Consider the following 23,145-nt stretch of genomic DNA (forward strand, 5'->3'; position numbering starts at 1 on the left):
AAAGGTTTTTGGGAGAAGGATACTTGACAGTTCCTCTGACCCTCTTTTTGCTCCTCTCTGTAGTCACCAGAACCACAGAAAGAAGAGAAGAATTGGACAGACGGGAACCCGGTAATAAGATAAGCCATCTTTGATCTACTTCAGGCAAATAGAACAGAAAACAAAGCAAAACAAACAAAAAAAAACCCCACAGAATATAGCAGTGGTAGGTAACCTGCGGACCATGGGCTGCACATGGCCCGTCAAGTTAATCTGCTGGCAGGCTGTGAGACAGTGTTTACGCTGACTGTCCACAGGCATGGCCGCTCGCAGCTCCCAGTGGCTGCGGGAAGTGGCATGGGCCTCAGGGATGTGCTGGCTGCTGCTTCCTTCAGCTCTCATTGGCTGGAAATGGCTAAGTGCGGCCACTGGGAGCTGCGGACAGCCGTGCCTGTGGACGGTCAATGTAAACACTGTCTCTCGGCCCACCAGCGGATTACCCTGATGGGCCACGTGCCACCCATGGGCCGCAGGTTGTCCATCACTGAAATACAGAGTATGGAAGTATTTTGTGACTCTAAAATATTTTGCTAGAAAAGTGTACTAGTTTTTTATTTTGAAAATACAGTCACCTTAATTATATGTACAATTTACATTTGCAGATGTAAGTCTTGTGGCCCGAAGCCTGAGATGGTAAGGAGCTTTCTATTCCTATCTGTTCATGAATAGAGAGAAGAATAGCCACAGAGCTGCTACATTTATATAAGCCAGGGGTCAGCAACGCGGCTTGCCAGGGTAAGCACCCTGGCGGGCCGGGCCAGTTTGTTTACCTGCTGCATCAGCAGGTTCGGCGGATCGCGGCTCCCACTGGCCAAGGTTCGCTGTCCCAGGCCAATGGGGGTAGTGGGAAGCCACAGCCAGCACATCCCTTGCCTGCGCTGCTTCCCGCTGCCCCCATTGGCCTGGGACGGCGAACCGTGGCCAGTGGACAAATGAGGTTTCTGTACCCATCTATTGGTGAAAATGGGAAGTTCAGCTATGGAAATATCTTTGTTAGCATAAGGTTTATATATAGAATTCCTCCAGTGACACTTTGGGAGCCACCATAACTGTATACAAACTTAGAATTGGTTGGCAGTGGAACTGAACTAAGATGGGGCAAAAGGCTCCTACCTTGTCATAAGCAGTGTGTTCCATGGAGCAAGCACCCTGCATAAGTGTCATATATGAGGATTATGTGATGTTGGAAGGACTCTCTGTTAAAACAGAAGAGGATTTTGATGGTGTGCAATGCGCAGAGGCTCTCTACTGATGAGCGTGCACAAAACAGCAGCAGAGCTGAGTGACTTTTCATGAGGCCCCTTCTACTCAGCCACAAAATGAAGTTGAAATCACTATAACTAGGTTAGGTGGTGGGGCCTTAGGACAGGGCCAGGCATCATTTCATCAGTTCACATGGGACTGGAGACAGGCCTATGTGCATACACCTCAGGATTCTGGCATTACACTATGCACTGACACCAGACTGTGAGTGGGGTTAATAATGGAGAAAGGGGAAGTGATGTAGTAACTGGAGGTTTGTCTATTGGTCATAGTGCACCACAAGCTAAATATGAGTCAACAGTGTAACACTGTTGCCAAAAAAAGCGAACATCATTCTGGGATGTATTAGCAGGAGTGTTGTAAGCAAGACACAAGAATCAGAGGGGTATCCATGTTAGTCTTTATCCACAAAAACAATCAGGAGTCCGGTGGCACCTTAAAGACTAACAGACTTATTTGGGCATAAGCCTTCATGTGTAAAAAAACACTTCTTCAGATGCATGGAGTGAAAATTACAGACACAGGTATAATGCCTGTCCATGGTGCAGGCCCTTAAAAAGCTGCAGCTGTATCTATTTGGGCGGTGTTTTACGGTGTATATTGACCTCTCTCCTCCAACATGGCTGCATCAAATGAAAGGGGCTAATGCCAAGCTGCTGGTGACAGAGACACCTGGTCAGAGGGTGGCCAAGGACAAAATGGGGGCTCTTAACCTGGAGGGGTTTTCAGTTTGGAGCTGGCTGGGGAAATGGAGGGAGGCCCAGATGGGGCTCTGGGCTCCCTGCCCCCCAAGATGGACTTGACTGAGGGGTCCTGTTCTCTGTACCTACAAGCTCTGTTTTAGATTGTGTTCCTGCCATCTAATAAACCTTCTGTTTTATTGGCTGGCTGTGAGTCACATCTGACTGCAGAATTGGGGGGCAGGTCCCTCTGGCTTCCCCAGGAGCCCCACCTGTGCAGACTCACTTTGGGAAGTGCATGGTACGGTGTGGAAGGGGATGCTGAATGCTCTGAGGTGAGCCTCAGGAAGGTCAAAGCTGTGTAAGCTTCTTGCCTTGGAGACAGTGTGCTCATAGAGAGGAGGCATGCTCCCCCAGAGTCCTGATTGGCTTCATATGGAGTAGTTCCAGAGCATCGCGCGGTGACTCCGTCACAACTATATTTATGCCTGCAGCTGTAATTTTCACTCCATGCATCTGAAGAAGTGGGTTTTTTTACCCACGAAAGCTTATGCCCGAATAAATCTATTAGTCTTTAACGAGCCACCAGACTCCTTCATGTTTTTGAAGACACAAGAAGTAATTCTTCCGCTCTACTCTGCTCTGATTAAGCCTCAACTGGAGTATTGTGTCCAGTTCTGGGTGCCACATTTCAGGAAAGATGTGGACAAATTGGAGAAAATCCAGAGAAGAGCAACAAAAATGATTAAAGGTCTAGAAAATATGACCTAGGAGGGAAGATTGAAAAAATCGGGTTTGTTTAGTCTGGAGAAAAGAAGACTGAGAAGGGAAATGATAACAGTTTTCAAGTACATATACGGTTGTTACAAGGAGGAGGGAGAAAAATTATTCCCCTTAACCTCTGAGGATAGGACAAGAAGCAATGGGCTTAAATTGCAGCAAGGGCAGTTTAGGTTGAACAATAAGGACAAACTTCCTAACTGTCAGGGTGGTTAAGCACTGGAATAAATTGCCTAGGAAGGTTATGAAGATTGAAGATTTTTAAGAGCACGTTAGACAAACACCTCTCAGGAATAGTCCAGATCAGTGGTGGCAACCTGCAACCTACAGGCCGCATGTGGTCCATCAGAGTAATCTGCTGGTCAGCCACCAGACATTTTGTTTTTATTTGTACAGCCGCCGGCAGCTCTCAGTGGCCACAGTTCACTGTTCCTGGCCAATGGAAGCAGCAGGAAGTGAACTGTGGCCACTGGGAGCCATGGGAGGTTGTGCAAATGTAAACAAACTATCATTCATATAAATATATTACACTGTGTTTTCCCCAGTTTATGCTGTGTTCATTTCCCCCTAATAAAGTTTTCCTTGTTCCATACATTGACTCGGTGTTTCTGAGTGGGGATGTATTGCCTGCTAAGGGTACCCAGAGAAAGCATCTAGTGATCCAGAAGTTCTGGATGAGGGATTCAAATCAGTGGTGTTTGTTAGTTTTAAGAGAGACCCCTAGCTATTTGAACCCAGCCCTTGTGGCTGCAATTAACCACCTACAGAAAGGTTGCATGTAAATACTTAAGATATTCCATGAGGCTACTGAAAAGGATTAATTAAATTTAATTAGATCTGCACCATCATCAAGTAGTCTGATATTACCTACACTGGCCCTCCTGCATATGCAATATTGGATAATGATTTTTTTTGTAATTCTATTTTCCCCTACCACAGAAGCAGCTCCACGTGGTGTGATGGAATGTGAAGTCTAAACTATATTCTCAGATGTATTAAAAGAAGAAGAAAATATTTGTACACAGTAGATTTAATTCACCTACAATCATGAAAAAAAATGAGAAAAAAAGTTCACTGTATTTTTATTTCATGTTATTTTTCCCTTAAAAGGACTGATGTTTTTTCAAGCATCTTGCAAACCTAAATTAGTGTAAAATGACTGTTGATAAGGTAATATAATTATATTTAACAGGTGCATACCACCTGTGCTATTATCTTTACAAAACGGAGTACAGATATACACCTGCAGTTGTTTACAACCAACTCTTTCAGCAAACATTTTTGTGTAAGTGTACTTATCCTTCTGAATATATTGTTTTAATCCCTAGTAGGTATTCATGTCTATATACCACATACACATTAGCTGGTGACTCCTTATAATAATACTTAGCTCTCCTATATAGCACCTTTCATCCATAGATCTCTGAGTACTTTACAAAGGAAAGCTACTATTATCCTTATTTTTAATGAGGGTTACTAAGACATAGAGATCTACCCCAATTCACACAGAATGTTAGTGGCAGAGCCAGGAACAGAACTGTTGTGTATTTGGTTGTCATGGTTTTTGTTCCTCTGGCAACTGAGTTAGATTATTAGGGGATAGCCCAGCCGGTTTCAGCAGGTTGGGTGAGCTTTGTGTTTGTAAATAAAATGGTAGTTTTGTTAGCTGTCTGCTGTCTGACCTCAAGTGATTTCTTCCTAAACCGGCTGCACCCAAGGATATAACAAGTGGCGACGAGGGTGGGATTCTGGTGCTGCTCCAGTAACAGAAGGAAGTAGAAGTCAAGGTAAAGAACAAACAAACAAAAAAGCTGCTTGTTTGCACTGACTGTGAAAGTGAAACTAAACATCATGGCTACTATGACTAGGCCACTGGAACCTTTTGATGAGAATATAGAGCAGTGGCATGTGTATACTGAGCGTTTTGAGCTTTTTGTTATTGCAAATGATATTACAGAAGTGAAGAAGGTGCCAATATTCTTAAGTGTTGTAGGGGCTAAAACCTACTCCCTGCTACGCAGCTTACTACACCCTGTTAAGCCAGTGACTAAATCTTACAGTGACATTGTGGAAATCCTGGGATCCCATTTTTCCCCAAAACCACTGGTAATTGCTGAAAGATATAGGTTCCACAAAAGAGACCAAAAGGAAGATGAAACAGTTGTACAATTTGTAGCAATATTAAAAAAGCTAGCAGAACACTGTGAATTTAAGGAGATGTTAAATGATGCCCTATGTGACAGGTTAGTGTGTGGCCTCTACAGTGAAGCTATACAGAAGCGCCTACTGACAGAGGCTCAGCTTACCTTACAGAAGGCTGTTGATATTGCTCTCTCCATGGAACTGGCTACAAGGGAGGCGCAATACATCGGTGCATCCCCCAGGGTGCAAAAAGTGTCACAAGAACCGACCCACAAAACTGTGCAGAGTCAAGAATGTTACCGCTGTGGTAAGCCGGGTCACCAGGCATCAGAATGCTGGTGTAAGGACCTGGTGTGTCAACACTGTGGCAAAAAGGGACACATTGAGTGTGCCTGTAAACAAAAGAAAAAGAGGCCTGTGGTCTGGCCGACAAAAAGAGGAACCCTGCATACCCTAGAGCAGACCCAGGATGATCAAAGTGACACCTCATCGCAAGAGGAAGTGCCACTGCATGTTTTGTCTTTGGCAATGGGCTCACATGAATACTGGGTAACCCCATTGTTAGATGGCAAACCTATACACATGGAACTGGACACAGGTGTAGCCGTCTCGCTGGTCTCCGAGACTGTGTATAAAGAAAAGCTACAGCATCTTCCGCTTTAGGCAACAAAAACTGTTCTGAAGACGTATACGGGAGAAGCTGTGCCCATGTTGGGCACTACAGATGTTAAGGTGGAGCTCAATGGACAGGCTGCTAAATTGCCACTGTTTGTGGTGAGAAGTAACTACCCAGCCTTAATGGGTAGGTCTTGGCTTGGGAAGATTCAACTGAACTGGGCAGAAGTGCACCAGATGACTAAAGAAGAAACCAGTCTAACCCCTATACTAAGGAAACATGCTGCTGTTTTTGGAGATGATTTGGGAAGTATGAAGGGAATCACTGTGACATTGAACATTAAACCTGACAGTCCACCAAAATATCTGAAAGCCCGGACTGTGCCATATGCCATCAGGCCAAAAGTCGAAGCGGACCTGGAGCGCCTGGTCACCAATAGAGTCCTAATACCAGTTACCCATAGCTCATGGGCCACTCCTATCGTTCCAATAGTGAAGAAAGATGGCTCTCTCCGGATTTGCGGTGATTTTAAAGTCACTGTCAACCCAGTGTTGTGTGCAGAGCAATACCCGCTTCCCCGCATCGATGACCTCTTCGCAGGCCTGGCTGGGGGACAAAAGTTCAGTAAGATTGATATGAGGTCAAGCATATTTAGAGATGCACGTCGATGAAAAGTCCCAAGAGCTGTTGACTATTGTGACTCATAAGGGGCTTTATCGATACTGTCGCCTACCCTTCGGAATAACGTCTGCTCCCGCCCTGTTCCAGAGGGCTATGGACCAGATCTTGTGTGGCTTGTCAGGATTTCAGTGCTATCTGGATGATATCCTGGTCACTGGAAGAAACGAAGAGGATCACTTAAAGAATTTAGAGGCTACCTTACAAAGACTGGAAGAGTATGACCTATGAGTTTGCAAAGAAAAGTGTGAATTCTTCAAGCCCTCTGTTGAATATTTGGGACACATCATCGATTCTGCAGGTCTTCATAAGGCCCCTGCAAAAGTTAAAGCTATTGTGGAGGCTCCCCCACCTCGAAATGTAAGCCAGCTGTGCTCATTTCTAGGACTACTGAACTATTATGGAAAGTTCATCTCACAGTTAGCCACACTGCTAAAACCACTTCATGAGCTCCTTGGGCAGAACAAGGCCTGGAAGTGGACTGAAGCCTGTGATGTTGCATTTAACAAAGCTAAGGATGCATTGCTAAATAGTGAAGTTCTAACGCACTTTGATCCATCCTTACCCCTACAATTGGCCTGCGATGCCTCCCCTTATGGAGTGGGAGCAGTCGTGTCACACATTATGCCTTCGGGAGAAGAAAGACCTATTGCTTTTGCTTCACGCATTCTAAGCAAAGCAGAAACTAACTACGCCCAAATCGAACGTGAGGCATTAGGAATTGTTTTTGGAATTCGGAAGTTGCATCAGTACCTGTTTGGGTGAAAGTTTACTCTTCTCACAGACCATCGACCTCTGACATCAATTTTTGTACCCTACACAGGCATTCCCCCATTAGCTGCTAGTCGTATGCAACGTTGGGCATTGTTACTTTCAGCACACACATATGAAATCAAATATCGGAAATCCACTCTGCACGTCAATGCAGATGGCCTCTCAAGGTTGCCTTTGCCGGACAAACATCAAGATAGTGCCCAAAAGGAAATCTTCTACTTTGAACAGGTAGAGAATACACCCATCACTGCTACTCAGATAAAGAAGGCAACTCGCGTTGACCCAGTATTGTCCCAAGTTATGGACCTGGTGATGCATGGAAAATCTCGACAAAACTCTCCGGTCTCACCCGACCTTGTTACCTACATGTCCAGGAGGATGGAGTTATCGGTCCAATCTGGTTGTTTGTTGTGGGGGAGACGTGTCATTATTCCACCACCACTGAGATCACAGATGTTAGAACAGCTACATTCCGGTCACTGTGGAATAGTGCGCATGAAGGAAATTGCATGAAGCTATTTTTGGTGGCCTGGATTGGACAGTGCTATTGAAGAGAAGGCAAAAGCTTGTATGTCATGTCAGGGTGTGAGGAATGCACCCCAGTGGGCACCCCATGGGACTGGCCTAAAAACCCGTGGCAACGTATTCACATTGACTTTGCTGGCCCCCTTGAAGGAAGCATGTTCTTGGTGGCAGTAGATGCCCATTCTAAATGGCCAGAAATCTCTATAATGCAGTCCACTACTGCAGAGAGTACTATCCAAAAACTACGAGGACTCTTTAGTCGTTGTGGTCTGCCAGAACAACTTGTGAGCGACAACGGACTGCAGTTCGTCTCTCAGGAGTTTCAAAATTTTATGAAGGCAAATGGGATACACCACATCACGTCAGCACCATATCATCCATCCACCAACGGATTAGCTAAAAGATTTGTACAGACAATGAAACACGCTTTGAAATCAGCAAGGGGACAACACTCCATTCAAAAGCGTCTGGATACCTTCTTACTTTCCTACAGAAACACACCTCATGCTACGACCAAGGCATCTCCGGCCTTTCTAATGATGGGACGACAGCTGCGCACTGGCTTTGATCTGCTGAAACCTTCTGAACCCAGACAAACTGTGCAACATCAGCAGCAAAATCAAGTTATCAGACGGGCACCCAGAGCAAAAGACCGAACCTTTAGTCCGGGACAGCCAGTTTTGGCTCGGAATTATACTTCCAGAGCTAAATGGGTCCCGGACCCATTGAGTCATCACTCAAACAGGACCTGTTTCCTACACAGTCCGGACTGCAGAGAATCTTACCTGGCGGCGACATGTAGATCAGCTGTTGCCAGGTCATGCCAGTCCTCAGGACACATCTGCAGTTGAGTGGTCTGACTTCCCCACTTCTGGTAAGACACCGAATCACAAATCACCTGTTTCTGACTGTTCTCCTTCATTACTGCCGGCGGCTGAGATACCCCTTTGCCCAGCACAAACTGATACCACCTCCTCACCTTTTCGTGCTGCGGACCCAGAGCACAAGGTACTTTCATTTGCAACAACAGCAGAAGTTCGCCATAATCCACCTAGAGACAGAAGGCCTCCTCATTGGCTGGATCTTTAGCTAGGGCGAATCCACGGTTATGGGGCAAAATAATCCCCAGGGTTTAGCCGGGAATGGAGGCAGTCTACCCCCCTTCTCTAGTCTAGTGTGTGTTTTATTTAGGGGATGTTCTTATTAGGGGGGGAGGAATATGTTGTGTATTTGGTTGTCATGGTTTTTGTTCCTATGGCAACTGAGTTAGATTATTAGGGGATAGCTCAGCCAGCTTCAGCCGGCTGGGTGAGCTCTGTGTCTGTAAATAAAATGGTAGTTTTGTTTGCTATCTGCTCTCTGGCCTCAAGTGATTTCTTCCTAAACCAGCTGCCCCCAAGGATATAACAAGAACAGAAGCCACCTGACTTCTAGTTCAGTGCTTTAGCCATTGGACCACATTGCCTTTATAAAATAATCTCTTTTCTGCTAAGTATTCTGACCTTTTTGTCCTTCCACAGAATACTTGAATACTTAAATGATGTATGATGATACTTAAATGTCGTATTAAAATACATTTACATCTCTTATATTATATACAGCAAATACTGTTCCTTCCCCCCCCCATCTTACTGAGGCTCCACTTGGAGAGATCAGGCTCAGGTACACATCCCTTGTATGCCATGGAGCTCACCGTTTGTCTACATGTTACAGTAATGCACCCTCCAGCAATGTGATTTCCAAAGTACACTAACATGTTGTACATTAATTGGTGTGTATAGACCCTACTGGTGTGCACTAAAGGTTCCCTAGTGAGCTTTAATGTAGTACATTTAGAAATCATACCCCCGTAATGTGCATTACCCCGCTGTGTAGACAAGCTCTAAGGCTCCCTACATGCAGCTCTACAAAGTTAGTTTGAGTGTGAGGAAGAGGCAAGATGGGATAAAAGGTAAGGATTGTCTGCTTTATCTGCCAGTTGATCTGAATACACAGGACATTGTTCCCTGTGGAGTGTGTTGTATCCTTGGGGGCAGCTGGTTTAGGAAGAAATCACTTGAGGCCAGACAGCAGACAGCTAACAAAACCACCATTTTATTTACAGACTCAGAGAACTCACCCAGCCGGCTGAAGCTGGCTGAGCTATCCCCTAATAATCTAACTCAGTTACCATGGGAACCAAAAACCATGACAACCAAATACACAACATATTCCTCCCCCCCAATAAGAACATCCCCTAAATAAAACACACACTAGACTAGAGAAGGAGGGTAGACTGCCTCCATTCCCGGCTAAACCCTGGGGATTATTTTGCCCCATAACCATGGGTTCGCCCTAGCTAAAGATCCAGCCAATGAGGAGGCCTTCTGTCTCTAGGTGGATTACGGCAAACTTCTGGTGTTGTTGCACCCGAAAGTACCATGGGCTCACTGTCCGCAGCACGAACGGGTGAGGAGGTGGTATCAGCTCGTGCTGGGCAAAGAGGCATCTCAGCCGCCGGCAGTAATGGAGGAGGACAGTCAGGAATAGGTGATTCGTGCTTCGGTGTCTCACCAGAAGAGGTGAAGTCAGACCCCTCAATTGCAGATGTGTCCTGAGGACTGGCATGACCTGGCAACAGCTGATCTACATGTTGCCGCCAGGTAAGATTCTCTGCAGTCCGGACTGTGTAGGAAACAGGTCCTGTTTGAGTGATGACTGTGGCCGGTACCCATTTAGCTCTGGAAGTATAATTCCGAGCCAAAACTGGCTGTCTTGGGCTAAAGGTTCGGTCTTTTGCTCTGGGTGCCCGTCTGATGACTTGATATTGCTGCTGATGTTGCACAGTTTGTCTGGGTTCAGAAGGTTTCAGCAGATCAAAGCAAGTGTGCAGCTGTCATCCCATCATTAGAAAGGCCGGAGATGCTGGGTCGTAGCATGAGGTGTGTTTCGGTAGGAAAGTAAGAAGGTATCCAGACACTTTTGAATGGAGTGTTGTCCCCTTGCTGATTTCAAAGCGTTTTTCATTGTCTGCACAAATCTTTCAGCTAATCCGTTGGTGGATGGATGATATGGTGCTGACGTGATGTGGTGTATCCCATTTGCATTCATAAAATTTTGAAACTCCTGAGAGACTGTAGCGAGTCGGTGTGGCTCCCCTCCGGTCCAGCAGAGGGAGCTCCTTGCCAGACGTCCAAGTGGGCTGAGACACCACTTCCTGTCCCCGCCCCCCGGAAGTCAAGGGGCGGGACAGGAAGTATAAAAGGAAGTCGCCAGAGCTCAGTCAGGAGCCAGCAGCCGCCGGGAGCAGACGTGCCGGCGGGAGCTCCTGACCGGGAGCCTTCTAGGAACCAAGGCAGCTGCCCAGACTGGCCTCCTCTTCCCCGCGCCCACTACGAGGAGGAGGAGCCGCCCGAGCCGCCCCGTGACAGGTACTGGGACCACCCGCCGGACCGCCCCTGCGCCCCCCCCAAAGAGGAGCCGCCGGGGCTTCCCCGGCCCTGCTTCCCGGAGGAACCGCCGGAGCAGGCCTGGCCGGACTTTCCGGAGGCACTACCCGACCTCCCCCCAAGCCCGGACCCGGAGGAGCCGAGGACCTTTGACTGGCCCGAACCTGATCCAAGTGTGCAGGTAGGCCCCGAGGGGGATATGGAGTGTAGCCCGGGGATAGCCGACCCCTGTCAGGCTACGGACACTGAGGTCCCCATGTCAGTGTGTTGCGGTCGGGACCCCACTGACCAGCGGCCGTGAGAGCCGCTAATAGGGCCCGGGCTGGAACACAGTGGAGTGGGCGGGCCTGTGTTCCCCCTGCCACCCCACTCGCGGGTGGCAGTTTCCCCCTCACCTCAGCGCTCAGGCACGGGAGCCTGCAATTGACTTTGCTGTCGCCCCGCCCCTGCTCCAGAGGCCGGGGCTTACATTGCCCTTGCTGTTGCTCAGCCCCTGCTCCAGAGGCCTGAGCCTATATTGACTTTGCTGTTGCTCAGCCCCTGCTCCAGAGGCCTGAGCCTATATTGACTTTGCTGTTGCTCAGCCCCTGCTCCAGAGGCCTGAGCCTATATTGACTTTGCGGTTGCTCAGCCCCTGCTCCAGAGGCCTGAGCCTATATTGACTTTGCTGTTGCTCAGCCCCTGCCCCAGAGGCCTGAGCCTATGTTGACTTTGCTGTTGCTCAGCCCCTGCTCCAGAGGCCTGAGCCTATATTGACTTTGCTGTTGCTCAGCCCCTGCTCCAGAGGCCTGAGCCTATATTGACTTTGCTGTTGCTCAGCCCCTGATCCAGAGGCCTGAGCTTATATTGACTTTGCTGTTGCCCAGCCCCCCGCTCCAGAGGCCTGGGCCTATGTTGACTTTGCTGTTGCCCAGCCCCTGCTCCAGAGGTCTGAGCCCAAGGACTGCTGTCCGGCTGCCCGCCCTAACTGAGGGCCGGGGCGTATACTTAGTGACTGTGTGCCTTGTGCGGGCCCTGCCTGAGGGTCTGGACCTGGACTCATAGTGAGACTGATTGCCGTTATCCAGCCCCCCGGCTCCAGAGGGACTGGACTCGTATTGAGACTGATTGCTGTTATCCAGCCCCCTGCTCCAGAGGGTCTGGACTTCCCACGTAGAGGGGACAAGGGGCGAGTCGGTGTGGCTCCCCTCCGGCCCAGCAGGAGGGTTGAGCCCCGACGCGCCAGCTTACAGAGACAAACTGCGGTCCGTTGTCGCTCACAAGTTGTTCTGGCAGACCAAAATGACTAAAGAGTCCTCGTAGTTTTTGGATAGTACTCTCTGCAGTAGTGGACTGCATTATAGAGACTTCTGGCCATTTAAAATGGGCATCTATTGCCACCAAGAACATGCTTCCTTCAAGGGGGCCAGCAAAGTCAACATGAATACGTTGCCACGGGTTTTCAGGCCAGTCCCATGGGTGTAGGGGTGCCCACTGGGGTGCATTCCTCACACCCTGACATGACATACAAGCTTTTGCCTTCTCTTCAATAGCACTGTCCAATCCAGGCCACCAAAAATAGCTTCATGCAATTTCCTTCATGTGCACTATTCCACAGTGACCAGAATGTAGCTCTTTAAACAGCTGTGATCTCAGTGGTGGTGGAATAATGACATGTCTACCCCACAACAAACAACCAGATTGGACCAATAACTCCGTCCTCCTGGACATGTATGTAACAAGGTCGGGTGAGACAGGAGAGGTTAGTCGAGATTTTCCATGCATCACCAGGTGCAGAGTGGGTTTCCGATATTTGATTTCATATGTGTGTGCTGAAAGTAACAATGCCCAACGTTGCATACGACTAGCAGCTAATGGGGGAATGCCTGTGTAGGGTCCAAAAATTGATGTCAAAGGTCGATGGTCTGTGAGAAGAGTAAACTTTCATGAAGTGGTTTTAACAGTGTGGCTAACTGTGAGATGAACTTTCCATAATAGTTCAGTAGTCCTAGAAATGAGCGCAGCTGGCTTACATTTCGAGGTGGGGGAGCCTCCACAATAGCTTTAACTTTTGCAGGGGCCTTATGAAGACCTGCAGAATCAATGATGTGTCCCAAATATTCAAGAGAGGGCTTGAAGAATTCACACTTTTCTTTGCGAACTCATAGGCCATACTCTTCCAGTCTTTGTAGGGTAGCCTCTAAATTCTTTAAGGGATCCTCTTCGTTTCTTCCAGTGACCAGGATATCATCCAGATAGCACTGAACTCCTGACAAGCCACACAAGATCTGGTCCATAGCCCTCTGGAACAGGGCGGGAGCAGACGTTATTCCGAAGGGTAGGCGACAGTATCGATAAAGCCCCTTATGCGTCACAATAGTCAACAGTTCTTGGGACTTTTCATCGACGTGCATCTCTAAATATGCTTGACCTCATATCAATCTTACTGAACTTTTGTCCCCCAGCCAGGCCTGCGAAGAGGTCATCGATGCTGGGAAGCGGGTATTGCTCTGCACACAACACTGGGTTGACAGTGACTTTAAAATCACCGCAAAACCGGAGAGAGCCATCTTTCTTCACTATTGGAACGATAGGAGTGGCCCATGAGCTATGGGTAACTGGTATTAGGACTCTATTGGTGACCAGGCGCTCCAGGTCCGCTTCGACTTTTGGCCTGATGGCATATGGCACAGTTCGGGCTTTCAGATATTTTGGTGGACTGTCAGGTTTAATGTTCAATGTCACAGTGATTCCCTTCATACTTCCCAAATCATCTCCAAAAACAGCAGCATGTTTCCTTAGTATAGGGGTTAGACTGGTTTCTTCTTTAGTCATCCGGTGCACTTCTGCCCAGTACAGTTGAATCTTCCCAAGCCAAGACCTACCCATTAAGGCTGGGTAGTTACCTCTCACCACAAACAGTGGCAATTTAGCAGCCTGTCCATTGAGCTCCACCTTAACATCAATAGTGCCCAACATGGGCACAGCTTCTCCCGTATACGTCTTCAGAACAGTTTTTGTTGCCTTAAGCGGAAGATGCTGTAGCTTTTCTTTATACACAATCTCGGAAACCAGCGAGACGGCTGCACCGGTGTCCAGTTCCATGCGTATAGGTTTGCCCTCCAACAACGGGGTTACCCAGTATTCATGTGAGCCCATTGCCAAAGACAAAACATGCAGTGGCACTTCCTCTTGCGATGAGGTGTCACTTTGATCATCCTGGGTCTGCTCTAGGGTATGCAGGGTTCCTCTTTTTGTCGGCCAGACCACAGGCCTCTTTTTCTTTTGTTTACAGGCACACTCAATGTGTCCCTTTTTGCCACAGTGTCGACACACCCGGTCCTTACACCAGCATTCTGATGCCTGGTGACCCGGCTTACCACAGCGGTAACATTCTTGACTCTGCACAGTTTTGTGGGTCGGTTCTTGTGACACTTTTTGCACCCTAGAGGATGCACTGATGTATTGCGCCTCCCTTGTAGCCACTTCCATGGAGAGAGCAATATCAACAGCCTTCTGTAAGGTAAGCTGAGCCTCTGTCAGTAGGTGCTTCCGTATAGCTTCACTGTAGAGGCCACACACTAACCTGTCATGCAGGGCATCATTTAACATTTCTTTTAATTCACAGTGTTCTGCTAGCTTTTTCAAAATGGCTACAAATTGTACAACTGTTTCATCTTCCTTTTGGTCTCTTTTGTGGAACCTATATCTTTCAGCAATTACCAGTGGTTTTGGGGAAAAATGGGACCCCAGGATTTCCACAATGTCACTGTAAGGTTTAGTTGCTGGCTTAACAGGGTGTAGTAAGCTGCGTAGCAGGGAGTAGGTTTTAGCCCCTACAACACTTAAGAATATTGGCACCTTCTTCGCTTCTGTAATGTCATTTGCAATAAAAAAAAGCTCAAAACGCTCAGTGTACACATACCATTGCTCTATATTCTCATCAAAAGGTTCCAGTGGCCTGGTCAGAGTAGCCATGATTTTAGTTTCACTTTCACAGTCAGTGCAAACAAGCAGTATTTTTATTTGTTTGTTTTGTACCTTGACTTCTACTTCCTTCTGTTACTGGAGCAGCACCAGGATCCCATCCATCGTCGCCACTTGTTGTATCCTTGAGGGCAGCCGGTTTAGGAAGAAATCACTTGAGGCCAGACAGCAGACAGCTAACAAAACCACCATTTTATTTACAGACTCAGAGAACTCACCCAGCCGGCTGAAGCTGGCTGAGCTATCCCCTAATAATCTAACTCAGTTACCATAGGAACCAAAAACCATGACAACCATATACACAACAGAGTGGGAGCACTGAAGCCCTGACGACCACTACAGCTTCTCAACAATTTGTGGTGGCTTTGAAGAACTCACAAATGCACAGCCCTGCTAGTCAGATGGTGTACTGCAGTAAAGATTTGTCCTAAGTTAGTAACTGATAATTCATTTTTAACAAAATAGCAAATCACAATAGAAAATATTTTAAAAAAAGGATTATCTTCTTTGCCTGCAGCTCAATCAAAGGTTTGTACTAGCAGCATGATATGATATATCTTTCATGTACTTTTATCCTTTCTTATTTATCTCCTCATTTTATTAAGAATTCTCTCTTTATTTCATTGCTTTATTAATATATAAAGTGAGGGTATCACATCACATTAGTAAGTGATTAATTATTACAAATTAAGGCTGTTAAATGCTTTATCACAGGGATCGGCAACCTTTCGCACGCGGCCCGTCAGGGAAATCCGCTGGTGGGCCAGGATGGTTTGTTTACCTGCAGCATCCACGGGTTCAGCAGATCGCAGCTCCAACTGGCTGCAGCTCGCCGTTCCAGGCCAATGGGGGCTGTGGGAAGCAGCGTGGGCCGAGGGAGGTGCTGGCTGCCACTTTCCCTGATGAGCCGGGTGCCAAAGGTTGCTGATCCCTGCTTTATCATAATAAAGAACAAATCAACACACAAATACTCTCTTTTTTCTCTCTCTCTCTCTCATGGAAAAAAATAGGATTTTTATAAAAACATTTCCCCACCCATTAGTGTCCTTATACAGAACCTTGACAATAGAAAAGTGAAACTCTGTGGGGAGAACAGAACAATAAATAATTGTTTATAATTATTAAGCATACTTATAATTGCCATGGAGAGATTCCATCAAAGTCTCAACATTCAACATTAAATTCAGATCTAGATTTAGGAACTTGTAACATTGTCGAAATTAAGGGGGGACAGAAGGAAATAAGAAAAAAATATATTAGGGAAGCACTTTTTAAATATTCAGCTGACAGGCTCTTTGGGTACAGCAAGAGAGATGGATACCTGCTGCAAGAACCTGTTCTGTCATATTGTCAATTTTTTCAGTGGAGTTACTTCTGCTTTATACCAGTGTGAGATCAGAATGAGGGATAATGAGTCTAAAAAGCAAAAATTTTGCAAAATCCATAAACGGTCTGTGATGGGGTGCATTTGACCTTTGTGGTTCCATGCTGGAGGCCCTAGAGTTCAAGAAGCAGGGAGCTGAGTGGAAAAGAGCTTGCTTAGAGGACAGTCTGTAGAATTTTGGAAACCACTAAGATGGTCCAAAGGCTAGAGGGGCTAGAAAGAGCCAGTCAGGGCCCTACTGACTCAGATAAAAGGAGCTGGGAGTGTCCCCATCAAGAAAGGGCTTCTCTCTGTCTGAAGGAGCCTGACAAGTATCAGGAATTTATGGCTGGCTAAATTTACATAGCTGGGACTGCAGAGAGAGAAGTACCTGAGCATACTGGCCCAGAAATGGGGGTGGAGATAAAAGGGCCTGGTGGAAAGAGGCCCTGGGAAACAGCAGCAGATGATTGGAATTAAGTAGGAGGTGGCTGTTGTTCATAGGATCCCTGGGTTGGAAGAGTATTGGGCAGACCTGAGTTCCCCTGCTGGACACAGGTAAAGTAGTGTAAACCCCACAAAGGGGATAGGAATTATTTGGGATCCCAAATCAAGGGTTGAAATTAAAGATGCCAGAGCTGGGGCTGAAGAGCTGGGGCTGAAGACCTGCTGCTACCCGCAGCCCCTATTGGCCAAGAATGGTGAACTGCGGCCACTGGGAGCAGGGGGTGGAGGGCGTGTCTGTGTATGGTCAATGCCAGCAAAATCTCTTGTGGCCCGCAATCAGGTTACCCTGATTGACCGCCTGCACCCCACAGGTTGCCCACCACTGCCCTAGTGAGTACAAATAGACTGTTAACATATTAGACTCTTTATTTTCCCAGAAGTGGTTCATTCAGACTTTATGACCTAAATGGAGGCCAAGCTACTGACGATCTGTCAAGGTCCTTTGGCAGCTTGTAGGGGGCAGAAAGGGCAAGAAAAGCACTGTGGTACCACACCCAGCTTCTCAGAGGGGCCCAAAGGGTGAGTGTCTCTTCACACAGCCATGTTTCATTCTGCAAATTCAATGAACATGAATCAATATGTTGTACTTGGAAAAACTTGACTTCTTTGCATAAGTTGTGTGTAGGAATGGGAATAAATTCAAGTCTGAAAGTTGTCAAATAACTTAAAGTTGTTATATCACTTAAAATCCTGTTCTTGTCTGAAATCAAGTTGCAAGCTGTCAGAACAATTCTGGGAAGATTGGAGTGCTTAGTTCTAGTTTCCCTCATTCTCCCTAGATGATCTTCTAACAGAAATTAGGTCACTTGATTCTCACTCTTCCCCCCAGTTTAACATGAAGCCACGAAGCTAAAAAAGTCTCTAACCTTCCTTTTTTGACACTTTCAGGCAGTCTCCAAAATCTCAGTTTTCTTTTTTTTGCTATAATAGTGAATTAATCCATTTTGTCTTGAAAAGCTTTATTTCCTTTTTTCAGAGAAGTAAATGTTCCTCATAGCTTGAACAGGAAGTTTCCAAAAGAGTTATCTGTGGCCCTGACGTAGCCAAGCACTTAAGCTCATGAATACTTCCATTAAAATCAAAGAGACTATTCTTATGGTTAAAGTTAAGCATGTGCTTAAGAGTGAGACTAGATCTCAGTATCCTGCTAGAAATCTTTTGGATTTCCTGTTCCAATGCTATGCAGCGTGTCCAACTTCTTAAAGATTAAATCTATACTTGTAGTCAAGGAATTATTTAAAAAATCTGCTAACCTTGTTCCCAGCCAGGGGGACAAGCTGCTGTGGGAGCAGTACCCCAAAATCACCTTGGCCAGAGATCCCATAGGGCAAAAAAATGGAAAGAGGGACATTTTTTTATGAGACATAATTCCTGCCCCCAAACAGTTAACATGCCCCAGTTGGGAGCAATGAAATCCAAAGAGTCCAAAGTAAAAGTTGAAAATCAAACTAAAATGAGGCCAGTATGACCAGATAACCTGTGAGAACCATCTGTCTCAATATGTGCAATTGCACCCCTGTTGCTCACAAATCTCTGGAAGTTTTGTTATGCTGTAGGTATTCATCAAATAAGTCTTAAAAGACACAATTCCTCCATGGAATAATCCTGTTCTTGCAATTTCTTCTAATGATATTTAAGTCAGAGAAAAATTGTCTCTTTATCCAGATGCTTTTATCAATAATTAAACCCCTAGCATACCATAAATGTCAAGATTTTTTTCCCCATTACATGAAATATATGTGTCTAGAACAAAATATAGTATGAAAAGTTAAAGCAATGTGCTCCAACAGCCAGAGAAAAATTCCCAAACTTAAAGTAGCTTTCTTCACTTGCTTGTTAATTGTTCACTATTGTCTATGCAAGCTGAATTTTAAACAAGACTATTCAGCAAGTATTAAGAATTTATTATTAGGTCTGTTTGTCAAGTGCAAACAAGAAACAGTAGAACAGCAACCGTAAGATGGTGATAGACCTAACATTAATTACAGCAGTTTGTGGTTCCACTGTAAACATGCTGTGGCACCATGTCTCTTGGAGCTCCCATTTGGCTTCTGGTCTGTTATGAGCAGTGATTTAATGCCACAGTCAAACTCTGTATAGTTAGTCAAATGACATAGGGCCCAGTTCTCCTCTGGCATAACTCCACTGTAGTTAGTGGTTTCTGAAATAAAGGACCATTTAACTTTTGAGATTTTTCCCCACAATATTGAATAAAGTAGAAATTATGCCACATACTTCTGGTGGAAAGGGGCATTTGGAGGGCAAGCCTGACCCAAAAGAACAACCCTAAGTCTGTGTTAAATGTATGCTGTGAGCTAAACTAGTGGTTCTCAAAGCCGGTTTGCTGCTTGTTCAGGGAACGCCGCTGGCGGGCCGGGTTGGTTTGTTTACCTGCCGCATCCCGCAGGTTTGGGAAGTGGCGGCCAGCACATCCCTCGGCCTGCGCCACTTTCTGCAGCCCCCATTGACCTGGAGCAGCGAACCGCGGCCAGTGGGGGCTGCGATCGGCCATACCTGTGGCAGGTAAACAAACCAACCCGGCCCACCAAGGGCTTTCCCTGAACAAGCGGCATACCAGCTTTGAGAACCACTGAGCTAAACCATTCCCTGGTTGACCCCAAGTTCTTTGTTTGGGGGAGGAAAAGTGGTAACAGACCTCTGCCCTTCCTTGCCTTGTCTGTACCAAACTCAATATAAGCACAATTGACAACAGCCCTCTGAGTTTATCAGTCCTTTAGAGTAGTCACAATATTTTATTTTCAGTTCCATCCTGCATCAAAATGTATCCTTGATACATAATTTAGTAAAGCAAAATGCTATACTTAAGGCCAATTTCAGTTTGCAAATCTTGGGTGAATATTGAATATTCTCAAAGGACACCTTAACTCATTTTAGATTATCTACCAGTCCTCTTTTCCTGCATAATCTTTCTCTCTCTCTCTCTCTGTGATATATATATAAATCAAGACACACTTTTAAACTGTAAAATTCAAAGGGAACTGTCCCATTTACTAAATCATATGTTCCAAAAAATCTTGGAAATTTAGACATAGATCTTATAAGAACCCAGTTTGATAGGAGAAGGTAGAAGATGAAGAGTGCTGCTTAGTGGTCTTGCTATTAGTTTTGAAATAGAGTAGATAGGCTCCTTAGATCCACAGATTTAAATCATGGCAAGATAATTGCATCTTTCCAAAGATTCTGTGTGGACAAAAATCAAAATAGAAAACCATGGAATATTTTTTTTCATGTTCTAAACAAAGTATTGAAACCTGTGCCATTTTTTAACTATGTAAGTAACCACTACAAAGTGGTGATGGATAAAATAAGTTACTGTGCTGCCTTGAGAAGATGTCATTGGAGATAAAAGTTCTAGACTGATTTGAATACATTTCATGTTAAAGATACAAGTACTATAAATATATTGTATCTTTGAATGCAGCATGGTTGAAGTTCACTAGAATATGTATGGGAGAAGGATTTGTGTACAGTGGATTTGTGGCCAAGTTCAAATACATTAGTTGCCTGTTTAAGTGCTCTGTCAATCCTGTATTAGCATCAGATGACAGGTTTTAGCTGGACTGCCCACTTCTGAGCATATACTTTCAAAAGGAAATTTCATTCTGTGCTGTGCAGAAGGTTTTGTCCTGATGGATAGAGTTGTGACTATGCAGTGGAAGCAAAGGGCATCTGTACACACTCCCCCTGCTCTACACACATATTATCTCTGGTAATTTCGTCCAATAGGTAATGCACTATCAGAGCTCCCCCTTATCATGGATGCCAGAAGGAACTCCTGTAAAAGCATTTTATTCCATAAAAAAGGGGGTAAGGAGACACAGAAAACTGCCCTTCCCTAGCCAGCTCAGTCTTCTTCCAAACACTAATCACAACTCCACAGAAACAGTGGGTTCCAAGGAAAGAGGGCATGATTATGGTTGAGCCCCCATTTCAAGTAGGATGGAGCAGATCCTCACAAACATGTCCCTGAGATGATCTGGGCCTTTATTTCTTCCTCTAGTACAAGTCCTACTAGGGTGAGTAGTGTGGGACAGTCAGAATCCATGTCATTCATCCTTAGTTAACTGTATTTAAACAGCAAAGAATCCTGTGGCACCTTATAGACTAACAGACGTTTTGCAGCATGAGCTTTCGTGGGTGAATACCCACTTCTTCGGATGCAAGTGGTGGAAATTTCCTGGGGCAGGTATATATAAGCAAGCAAGAAGCACGCTAGAGATAACGAGGTTAGATCAATCAGGGAGGATGAGGCCCTGTTCTAGCAGTTGAAGTGTGAAAACCAAGCGAGGAGAAACTGGTTCTGTAATTGGCAAGCCATTCACAGTCTTTGTTTAGTCCTGAGCTGATGGTGTCAAATTTGCAGATGAACTGGAGCTCAGCAGTTTCTCTTTGAAGTCTGGTCCTAAAGTTTTTTTGCTGTAGGATGGCCACCTTAAGATCTGCTATTGTGTGGCCAGGGAGGTTGAAGTGTTCTCCTACAGGTTTTTGTATATTGCCATTCCTAATGTCTGATTTGTGTCCATTTATCCTTTTCCTTAGAGACTGTCCAGTTTGGCCGATGTACATAGCAGAGGGGCATTGCTGGCATATGATGGCATATATTACATTGGTGGAAGTGCAGGTGAATGAACCGGTGATGTTGTGGCTGATCTGGTTTGGTCCTGTGATGGTGTTGCTGGTGTAGATATGTGGGCAGAGTTGGCATCGAGGTTTGTTGCATGGATTGGTTCCTGAGCTAGAGTTACTATGGTGCGGTGTGCAGTTGCTGGTGAGAATATGCTTCAGGTTGGCAGGTTGTCTGTGGGCGAGGACTGGTCTGCCACCCAAGGCCTGTGAAAGTGTGGGATCATTGTCCAGGATGGGTTGTAGATCCCTGATGATGCGTTGTAGGGGTTTTAGCTGGGGACTGTATGTGATGGCCAATGGAGTCCTGTTGGTTTCTTTCTTGGGTTTGTCTTCCAGTAGGAGGCTTCTGGGTACACGTCTGGATCTGTTTCCTTATTTCCTCGTGTGGGTACTGTAGTCTTGAGAATGCTTGGTGGAGATTTTCTAGGTGTTGGTCTCTGTCTGCGGGGTTAGAGCAGATACGGTTGTACCTCAGTGCTTGGCTGTAGACAATGGATCTTGTGGTGTGTCCGGGATGGAAGCTGGAGGCATGAAGGTAGGCATAGCGGTCGGTAGGTTTTCGGTATAGGGTGGTGTTGATGTGACCATCACTTATTTGCACCGTGGTGTCTAGGAAGTGGACCTCCCGTGTAGATTGGCCCAGGCTGAGGTCGATGGAGGGGTGGAAGCTGTTGAAATCATGGTGGAATTTTTCCAGAGTCTCCTTCCCATGGGTCCAGATGATGAAGATGTCATCGATGTAGCGTAGGTAGAGAAGGGGCGTGAGTGGACGGGAGCTGAGGAAGCGTTGTTCCAGGTCGGCCATAAAAATATTGGCATATTGTGGGGCCATACGGGTGCCCATAGCGGTGCCACTGATCTGGAGATATATATTGTCAGCAAATTTGAAATAGTTGTGTGTGAGGATAAAGCCACAGAGCTCAGCAACCAGGTGTGCTGTGGCATCATCAGGGATACTGTTCCTGACAGCTTGTATTCCATCAGTGTGTGGGAAGTTTGTGTAGAGAGCCTCTACATCCATGGTGGCCAGGATGGTGTTTTCTGGAAGGTCACCAATGCATTGTAGTTTCCTCAGGAAATCAGTGGTGTCACGGAGATAGCTGGGAGTGCTGGTAGCATAGGGTCTGAGTAGAGAGTCTACATATCCAGACAGTCCTTCAGTGAGAGTTCCAATGCCCGAGATGATGGGGCGTCCAGGATTTCCGGGTTTGTGGATCTTGGGTAGTAGATAGAATAACCCTGGTCGGGGCTCTAAGGGTATGTTGATTAGTTCTGGTGTTAGTGTAGGGAGTGTCCTGAGTAGATGGTGCAGTTTTAGTGTATTCCTCAGTGGGATCTGAGGGAAGTAGCCTGTAAAATTTAGTATTGGAGAGTTGTCTGGCGGCCTCCTTTTGGTAGTCAGACCTGTTCATGATGACAACAGCACCTCCTTTATCAGCCTCTTTGATTATAATGTCAGGATGGTTTCTGAGGCTGTGGATGGCATTGCGTTCTGCACGACTTAGGTTGTGAGGCAAGTGATGTTGTTTTTCCACAATTTCTGCCTGTGCACGTCGGCAGAAGCATTCAATGTATAGGTCCAGACTGTCATTTTGACCCTCAGGAGGAGTCCATGTGGTGATCTGGAAGCCTACTTTCGCTGTCTACGACTCAAAGAATTCTTTCAGGACAACACTGAACAGCACACGGATACACAGTTACCCTCCCACCAACAGCACAAGAAGAAGAACTCCATAT

This window comes from Mauremys mutica, chromosome 1 (genome assembly GCF_020497125.1).
Source record: "Mauremys mutica isolate MM-2020 ecotype Southern chromosome 1, ASM2049712v1, whole genome shotgun sequence".
In the NCBI taxonomy this organism is placed as follows: Eukaryota; Metazoa; Chordata; order Testudines; family Geoemydidae; genus Mauremys; species Mauremys mutica.